The sequence below is a fragment of the Miscanthus floridulus genome, chromosome 8, assembly GCF_019320115.1.
Source record: "Miscanthus floridulus cultivar M001 chromosome 8, ASM1932011v1, whole genome shotgun sequence".
NCBI classification, from domain to species: domain Eukaryota; kingdom Viridiplantae; phylum Streptophyta; class Magnoliopsida; order Poales; family Poaceae; genus Miscanthus; species Miscanthus floridulus.
The window spans coordinates 45,608,241-45,618,186 of record NC_089587.1 but is presented as its reverse complement, the minus strand read 5'-3'; the positions used below and the strand labels follow the sequence as shown (position 1 = coordinate 45,618,186).

Here is a 9,946-nt window from a genome sequence, read left to right as displayed (position 1 = left end):
ACAAGATACCCGAGTAGCATACGCTTCAATTAAAAGGCCACATAAGCATGCATGCTTGCTGCTACCAGGTACGTCATGGATCATTGCAGCATAATGTAGACTTTCCTGCATGCATGCTCCTGCAATATTATGAATATAGCTAGTCAATGACTTGTGACAAGAAACAAAAAGTGGACAAACCGAGAGCATGCATGGGAGAGAGAATATGAAACAAAATTTCAGACATGGAGCCTACCGTCGTCATCTTGCATGTCAGTAGCTAATGATATTATTGCAAAAGCTATATATCATCATGTCCTATTATGACATCCAGATCTTGGCCATGAAGTTCTCTGCACTGTTGCTGAAGCCCTGGCAGCCACAATGAGAATGAGGAGACCTCTTGCATGCCCTCGTGTAGTCCCAGAAGCCGCAAGTTGACCAACTTCTCAACGCACGTCAAGCTTGGACAGCCCACCACACGCAGTTCTTGTGCTTGGGGACAATCAGTGAGGAATGGGAAGTCCTCCACTGACTTAATGCTTCCTGCACTTGTTAAATGGAGCTGCTTCAAGCTGGTGGCTATGTGTCCAAGCTGTTGTGGGAGAGCTCTCAACTTGGGGCATTCGTTAAGTTTGAACTCCTTCAAACGAGACAGTTGCATCCTTAAACCTGGGGCTTCTTCAGCATGTTGTATTTCAGCAGCTCCATCCTCTGATCCCCTTTCTTTACTACATGCTGTTGTTGCTTCTTCTCCTTCAGCAGCAAAGGTCCACTCCTCCCAGTTGGGCATATCCCAGATGATCAATGTTTCAAGCTTGGGGAAAGTTACTGCCTCTGTAGATCTATGATTACCCACCCCCTGTAGCCAGCAAATTCTGGTCCAACCTTGGAAACTGCAGTTGCTCCTTCGATTTTCAGATATTTCAGGTTGGGGAGCAGTCCAATTGGTGGAAGTTGGACACATGATTTACAACCTCTGAGCTGCATGTATTTCAGTGCAGATAAATGAGTAGTAGCTTTAGCTTCTAGTCACGGGGGATAATTTCGACCAAAGAATTGATTAATAACTAGCTCTTCCAGGTTCGGTGGAGGAGCTAGCTTCTCAAAGATCTTCTCAACGTTGCTTACATCCTCTTCAGAATATGGTTCATCTGTACGTTCAGTACACTCTAAATTTAATTCCTTAAGATAATATTTGTGTAGCAATGGATATGTACTACAAGGAGCTGATCTTTCCAATTTAATTATATGAAGCCTTCTTATCTTCGAAAGAGGACTCAGCTCTTCGAGGTTCCATCCATCTTGCATTTTAGTTTCATTATTATCACCACCACCACCAATCGGAAATCCACTTAAATCATTGAGAAACTTTAATCCACCAATCCCTTTTGGAACTTGTCTTATTGGTGTGTCCTGAAGGCCAAGGCGCCTCAAGTTCCATAACCGAGCGATTCCATAAGGAAGACTATGCAAAGCATAACACATCTGCAAGTTCAATATTTGAAGGTTCACTAGACAATAGATGGACTCCGGGAGACAAGATATGTCAGTCCCGTCAAGATCTAGTAGTCGTAGATGGATCAAATGTCTAATACAATGTGGAATACATCGTATAGTTGAACCACTCAGGTCCAAAACTCGCACCTTTTTGAGTCTTCGGAAAATTGTATTGTCAACTTCTGATGCCTCATGGCAAATAAAAGTCCTTACTCCAACCAGCTCCTTCTGCACACCTATGAACTCATTGCTTGGAACAATCAAAATATGTCGTAGCTTCGACACATATTTACCCTCCAATGAATATGGATCTCCATAAAAGAACCCTTCACCAGATAAATGTTGGGCGAGCTTCCTGAAAAGATCATGCATTTTACACCTAGAGTAATCAGCCAAAAAGCGAGGGTCTGGTTGAAGGAGATTCCTATATATTAGTTCATAGTAATATTCTTCGACTGTCTCCTCTAGAACTTGGTCCTCTTGCTCTTGCACAAAACCTCGAGCAATCCAGAACCTAACAATGTCATCACGATGGATGCCAAAATCTTCGGGATACAAGGCGCAAAATAAAAAACATTGCTTCAAATGCTGTGGTAGCTCATCATAACTCAAATATAAAGCACCACTCAGCTCATCAGGAAAATTGCTCATAGACCAAGCACTTTTGCTCATAACCTTTCTCCACTCGTTTTCATTTCTCCCTTTAGTTTCTAGGACACTAGCAGTAGCAGTAACCTTCATTGCAAGAGGAAGGCGGCCACATAAGTGAACAATCTCTAACCCAGTATTCCGTATAGGTGTTGTACTTCAAAATCTTCACTAATGTTCATACTCTTCCAATGTAGCTCCCATCCTACTTCTGGTGACATCAAATCAACTTGATGCTTATATTCCACCGAAATTGCATCCGCAACCATATTCTTCCGAGTCGTTACCAAAACTATTGCTGTAGCTGCAGTTCTAAACAGAGTTCTCAGGAGATTGGTCCATACCTCATGCTGCCAAACATCATCTAACACAAAGAAAAAACTTTTATTCTGAATGGCTATTTCTAGCTTTCCACCGAGTTCTCCAGGAGTTTCATCATTCTGATATTGCACATCAAGGTTTCGAAGAAGTTCTTAAAAGATCAATTTCATAGTACTTCTGAGAAACACAAATCCACACCCTTTTTCTGAAGTTTCTTACTATTTTTTCATCATTATATATTTTTTGACCCAAAGTTGTTTTTCCAACCCCTGCTGTTCCAATAATACCAAGCTTGTATGTTGTCTTCCCCATATTTTCCAGAATTAATTCTGTTAATCTTCTGCAAGCATGTGAAATTTCCTTTCCAACAATGTTTGGCTCCACAAGCTGCCAAGTTTTCACTCGCCACTACTGGAAACAGAGACTTTGCCGAGTGTCAAAAATCGGGCACTCGGCAAAGACCTTCTTTGCCGAGTGCTGCACTCGACAAAGAATTGCACTCGGCAAAGAGTTCTTTGCCGAGTGCCGGGCACTCGGCAAACAAGGGCACTCGGCAAAGGACTTCTTTGCTGAGTGCCAGACTCTCGGCAAAATCTCTACACTCGGCATAGGCTGCCCGCGAAACGACGTTCGGTCACGGCCTTCTTTGCCGAGTGCCTGCTGTTAGGCACTCGGCAAAGATTTGATTTTTTTTTAAAAAAATTTCTTTGCCGAGTGTCCCAGATCTCGCACTCGGCAAAGATTTAATTTTTTTTAAAAAAATTCTTTGCCGAGTGTCTCAGATCTGGCACTCGGCAAAGAATTTTTTTTAAAAAAAAAATACTTTGCCGAGTGCCCCTAACACGGCACTCGGCAAAGATTTAATTTTTTTTTTATAATTTCTTTGCCGAGTGCTCCTGTGGATGCACTCGGCAAAGAGGAAATTTTTAAAAAAAATTTAAAACACTCTTTGCCGAGTGCCTTATGCCTGGCACTCGGCAAAGACACCCTTTGCCGAGTGCCATACCCCGGCACTCGGCAAAGTTTTTTTTGTTTTTTTGTTTTTGGCCTCCAATTTTTTTGTGCAGCCCTTTTAAAGCACCAGGAACTCATAGTTACAATTTGGGGATTTTTTGTGGCTTTTTGATATATTTAGTTACTTTATTTCGTTTACTTGAATTTTTCCGAAAAATAGAAATTTGAACTGCACGTGGTACGAATAATGGAGTTTAATGATTGAAAAATTGATAGTCATGTTAGTGAGTGTTGTGAGAGGCCGTATCCAGGAACGGACCTGAAATTTTGGACATCTTCTTCACGAAACATGTCCGCGAAATTGAGTGTGAAGTGTTTTTAAATTCTATAAAAAGCAAACGAAGTCCGAAAATCATGAAACTTGTTGGGATGTCGTGATATCATATGTGGAGGCTATAATAAAAATTTCAGAAGATTTCATGCACGTTGTCATGTACGATGCTTACAAACCAGGACATCTCTCATTGTGATATCAGATCTCACATGTAGAGATGTCCTACTTTGTAAGCATCGTACATGATAACGTGCACGAAATTTTCTGAAATTTTTATCATAGCCTACATATATGATATCACGATATCTCAACAAGTTTCATGATTTTCGGACTTCGTTTGCTTTTTATAGAATTTAAAAACACTTCGCACGCAAGTTCGCGATCATGTTTCGTGAACAAGATGTCCGAAATTTTGAGTCCGTTCCTGGATACGGCCTCACACTACACTCAGTAACATGACTATCATTTTTTGAATCATTAAATTCCATTATTCGTACCACATGCAGTTCAAAATTATATTTTTCGAAAAAATTCAAGTAAATGAAATAAAGTAACTAAATATATCAAAAGTCATAAAAAATCACCAAATTCTAACTAGGAGTTCCTGTTGCTTTAAAAGGGCTGCACAAAAAATTTTGAGGCCAAAAACAAAAATAAAATAAAAAAACTTTGCCGAGTGCCGGGACATGGCACTCGGCAAAGGGGGTCTTTGCCGAGTGCCACGGATAAGGCACTCGTCAAAGAGGGTTTTAATTTTTTTTAAAATTTTCTCTTTGCCGAGTGCCTCCACTGGGCACTCGGCAAAGACATTTTTTAAAAAAAAATTAAATCTTTGCCGAGTGCCGTACCAGGGGCACTCGGCAAAGTATTTTTCCAAAAAAAAGACATTTTTTTAAAAACATCTTTGCCGAGTGTCGTGCCAAGGACACTCGGCAAAGTATTTTTCAAAAAAAAAATTTACCGAGTGCCATATCTAGGACACTCAGCAAAGAAATTTTAAAAAAAAATTTAAATCTTTGCCGAGTGCCAGATCTATAACACTCGACAAAGAATTTTTTTTAAAAAAAATAAATCTTTGCCGAGTGCCTCCTGATCTGGCACTCGGCAAAGAGCCGGTTCTGGGACTTAAGCAACTTCGGCCGGCCGGGCAGTCAAACAGACAGCCAGCCAGCCCAAGCGCCCACGCCCACGCCCACGCCTGCGCCGCCCCTGCCCCCGCGCCGCGCCCACGCTGCCACCGCCCGCGCGCCCGAGCCGCCCGCGCTGCCCGACCGAGCGCTGCTTTGACCGAGCGGGGGAAAAAGGCCCTATGGAGGAGGGCGCCGCCGACGCCGGCTAGGGGCCGCAGCCGGCGTGTCTGCCGCCGGATCCACGAATCCACGACTGGACGGCCCCCCTGCCATCCTCGGCCGGCGTCCTTCGCGAGGGGGAGGCGCCGCCGCCCGCCTGGTCCAGCGCGCGCGACCGAGGTTGGTCCGGCGCGGCAACAGGCGGCCCCTCCCGCGCCCATCCCGGCCTTTGCAGCGGCCATCGTGGCTTTTCCAGCGGCGCGGAGGAGGAGCCCGGCGCGGCCGACCTTTCCAGCGACACGGAGGGGCAGCCCGGCGCGGATGGCGCCTCCAGCTGCTCGCGTCGTAAGGTTCTCCATTCATTATGTAAAAAGCAGTGCACATCAAATAGAAGCTCGTAGATTTACATTTCTGTACGATTCACAGTTCACCTGATATCTTGATGTAGATGATTTTCTAAAATTTGCATCGGGCCATTACGAAACTATGTTTGTGGAGTTAGTACGGCATGTCTGTGACCATGTTGTTCTAGACAAGTTTATCTATTTCTCAGAAAACTGCATGACGGACAACTGTTGCCTATTATTTCAGAAAAAATGCATGCCGTTGCAGTTCTGAAAATGCTGCTGACAATTGAGTGTGCAGGAGTGCTTACCAGTGTTTGTAAAACTCTAGCATGGTGAATTTTACTTGCTGTTTTCTTTTCAGTAATATTCCTGTTAGTTAGCTAAGAATTTTACCATGTCTGTTGCTGCCATGAAGTGTTACTTGCTATTTTACCTTTCCAGACAATAAAGTTATGTTACTTAGCATGGTGAATTTTACATGGTCCTATTTCTTGCAGTTATGGCTACCTAGATAAAATGTGAACTATTTTCTCTCAAATGAACTTGATTTCAGAACTGTAGCTATTGTTCTCTGAACCTGATTTTAGAACACACGATGCCTGCCTGCAGCCAGCAGCCTCGACGATCACGTACTGATCGATGAACTTGTGTGTATGTATGTGATACCGACCAACAGTCCAACACCAGGTGGAGGCGAACATAGGCACCGGCCAGCCAGGCACAACCGTGGCTTCCCCGGCTTCCTCTTGTACTCTTGGTACATACATGCTCTTTAATCTCTCCTCTGAAGTGTTAGACTTTCTGAGAAAGCATCCTTTGATAATTGATAGCGCAAACTTTTTTCGACAGAAAAGAGAATAATAGTTCGACAGAAATGTGGGCATTCGAAATCCAAAGATATATTAATCTGAATATCACACTTTAAATGGATAGAAAAGAAAGATAGTTCACTCAAAATTCTTACTCATAATTTTTAACTTTACTGGTTTTTTTTAGTTGTATGCTTTTATCCGTGACTATGATAGCTTTAGGGGGATGTTCCTGTACAGTTCGTGGTAGAATTAGTATCCTATGTTGTCATAGTCAGAAAGGCCCCCATCAAATAAATTGTGCAAATGCATAACTACATAGTTTTCAAGACAATAATTATCGCAATAATGGCGCAATTGATGCCACAATAGGGAGAGCTGGTCAGGTCAGCGTGCATCATGCAGGTTATTGAAGGCCAGTATTCATCGGCAATCTTGATTTGTTGGTAGATCGATCAAGCACATATAGCTAATTAGCTAGCATATATAGTCAGCCAAGAGAAGAGATAGGTTCTATTCTAAAGCAGCAGGCACCTGACAACCATAGAGCTGTGTCCGTAGCGGTGGCAAGCTCCTGCAAGTGCCAAAAACCAAGCTACTATTGAGTAAGTTCTTCAATATGATGTACATAATATTCTGAACTTGACTGAATTTTTTATACCCAAATGTCTGACCAGCTGCACTTATCTTCAGTGGCCATTTATAATGGTTTTGCAGAACGTCAAGAACATGCCTTACTCAATGTAGTCACCTATAGTATGATAACAGTTGCACTTATCTTCAGCTGCAAGTACCTATAGTATGATAATTGTTCTAAAAAATATTGTCTGATCATAAAAAATTAAATATTAGTGAACTGATAGTAAATTCAGACCACTCTAACTCTTAAAATTATCTTGCAAAAGCAATGATATTTAAGATAGTAGCTGTAATCTGGAGACTACAACACAGAAAAATTAAGAATACACCTTCCATGCAAACTTCTGTACAAAAGAAGGAACTCTATGTTACTTGCTTGCTACCAATAGTGCTAGGGACATTCTGATTCAGATTATCATCGGGTTCTAATTATTGGCCTGAGCCAGATTGGTTTTTTTGGTGCCAAATTTGACAGAGAGGGACATAAATATGGTAACATATACCTGATTACTAACTGGCGAGCCAATATATGTTCTATTCCAGAAAACATCTCTTCTCTAGAATTGAGATCTCTTGGTCCAATTATTATTATTAATCCAGTAAACATGCATCCTTAGAAAGATCTATATAAATATTTGTGTACTTTACTCATTGTTTCTATTATATAAAAAAATCATCAGTTCAGTTAGTTTCTTCTTATTTCACTAACTTTATATGTGTATATATCAGGTGCTTTCTTGACCACTCTGAATACGCAACTAGGCTATCAAAGATTGCTAAAGAAAATATCCTGGTTGGCAGGTAAACTTTCTTTTTTCTCGCAAAAAATCGCACAATGTTTGTCCTTCTAGTGCCAATGCAGGCCGTGGGTTTCACATATTGAAGAACCTTGAAATCTTGCATATTCTACTGCCAGCTTTGTGTGCAGCAGTGGTTCTGACCACAAGTTGCAGGTTGAAATTTAAGCATACTTTTTGATAAATGAGCACCCTAGAACTTTCTCAATCATGATTTATGCCCCTCTTTTGGCAAAAAAACAAAAGATCACGTACTATTTACTGACACAGTGTATCACTTTGACACTTTCAATTGCATTTAGATTGTAATTGAATTTTTATTCAGGATAAATCTCATGTGTGAGTTGACACAGAGCAAGAACTATTGTTCTGTACATGCGAATTTGTGTAGGATACAATCCAAATGGAACCAGTTTATATATCAATTGTATTTCATTTTGTAATACTTTTCTGTATAGAGTGGCCTTCTATGTTAGAAAGGCCACATTTTGGATTGCATACCAAATTGTTATTTTCTATATCGAGTAAGGTAGGTCTTATTCCTTGCATTTCAGGTATGATTGAGCATGTTGGCTGAGACCTGGTGCCTTAAATATCTTAGGATGCGCTGCTGCTTCACTCTCTATGTCTAAGTAAGTTTGGTTGATTGATGGTGCAAGAGAGCTGCTGCATACTGCCCTTCTTTCCAAACATTGCCAGCTGCAAACCTTATTGCTTATTACAGTATTCTCTGTTGTTGGCACTTTTAAATTTGTACTTTGGTTTATAATGGTTTTGCAGGATCTCAAGAACAACCCTCATACTCAATGTAGTCACAGCTTATGTAGTGTTAAAAATCTTCTATGTTGCTGCTCATGTATTTGTCATGATGGAATGTAAAAAAAATTACATTTTTCCAGCTTTGCCGAGTGCTGTGACCATGGCACTCGGCAAAGAATTTTTTTTTAAAAAAAAAAATTAAACTTTGCCGAGTGCCGGTCAGAGGGCACTCGGCAAAGAAATTTTTTTTTAAAAAAAATTCCAAACTTTGCCGAGCGCCGGACAGGGGGCACTCGGCAAATAATTTTTTTAAAAATAATAAAAAATCTTTGCCGAGTGTATGAAGCGTTAGCACTCGGCAAAGAAATTTTGTAAAAAAAATAAAAAATCTTTGCCGAGTGCCTGCAGGGTTGGCACTCGGCAAAGAATTTTTTTTTAAATTTTTTTTTTTTGCCGAGTGCCTGAAGGGTTGGCACTCGGCAAAGTTTTTTTTTAAAAAAATAAAAAATCTTTGCCGAGTGCCTGCAGGGTTGGCACTCGGCAAAGAATTTTTTTTAAAAAAAATAAAAAAATCTTTGCCGAGTGCCTGCAGGGTTGGCACTCGGCAAAGAAATTTTTTTAAAAAAAATAAAAAATCTTTGCCGAGTGTCTGTAGGGTTGGCACTCGGCAAAGAAAATTTTAAAATAAAAATAAAAAAATCTTTGCCGAGTGCCTGCAGGGTTGGCACTCGGCAAAGCCACCGTCAACGGGGCTGGCGTCGTGATTGTCGCTTTTCTTTGCCGAGTGTCCCCGGGGCACTCGGCAAAGCCTTTGCCGAGTGCCCGATAAAAGACACTCGGCAAAGAAGGCTTTGCCGGTCAATTTTTTGCCGTGTGTTCTTTGCCGAGTGCCACACTCGGCAAAGGCTTTGCCGGGTGTAATTTGACATTTGCCGAGTGCCTTAGGCACTCGGCAAAGAACCTGAATCCAGTTGTGCGCTCTGCTGACACTTCCGTATTAAGTTGCATTTTCTGAAGATTTAAGATAATCTCACCATGCTTCCAAATCGTGTCAAGTTCAGTATTGAAGTTCTTGATATGGACAGCAATATGATGACGTCTTTGAATATTAGGTAGGCAACGGAAAAATGAAGAACATATAAATGATTCAGAGCATATATATGATAATGGATGATCTGGTAGCAACTTTGTTTCCTTCTAATCTTGTCAGGTCAATAATATCATCAGCTTCATACGGAGCATCTTTTAGATCAGAAAGCCAATTGTTAACCACAGATTCTGTTGTTCTCCTTTTATCAGCATCATTAAGAATAGATTTTGCCAGCTCTTCTTTTACCCCAATAATCAGATTAGCCTCCTCCAAAATTATTTCTTGAATTTTCCTTGCACATGATACAACCAGATGTTCTAGTACTGTTGTCATTGGATAGTCTTGTGGGAGATGCAGCAAATATACCAGCTTATATGGGAGAATGGACAACTTGTAGGACTGCAAGCGGCAATGCATAACATGTGTTAATATGGTTTCAAATTAGACAACACTGTGGGAAACAATATGAATAGTGATGTG

At 41.1% G+C, this 9,946-nt stretch overlaps 1 long non-coding RNA gene and 1 pseudogene across 2 annotated transcripts; one reads left to right on the top strand and one right to left on the bottom strand.

The window, feature by feature from the left end:
* Window positions 1-280: 280 nt before the first annotated feature.
* LOC136468986 (putative disease resistance protein RGA4) overlaps window positions 281-9,946 on the bottom strand; it is a 30,550-nt pseudogene continuing 20,884 nt past the window's right edge.
* Window positions 6,692-8,533, top strand: LOC136476280 (uncharacterized). Of its 2 annotated transcripts, XR_010763513.1 has the most exons (4): window positions 6,692-6,786; window positions 7,550-7,621; window positions 8,172-8,249; window positions 8,398-8,533. It is a non-coding gene; the product is annotated as an uncharacterized lncRNA (long non-coding RNA). The 2 variants fall into 2 exon arrangements; XR_010763512.1 differs by lacking the exon at window positions 8,398-8,533 and having other exon boundaries at window positions 8,172-8,301.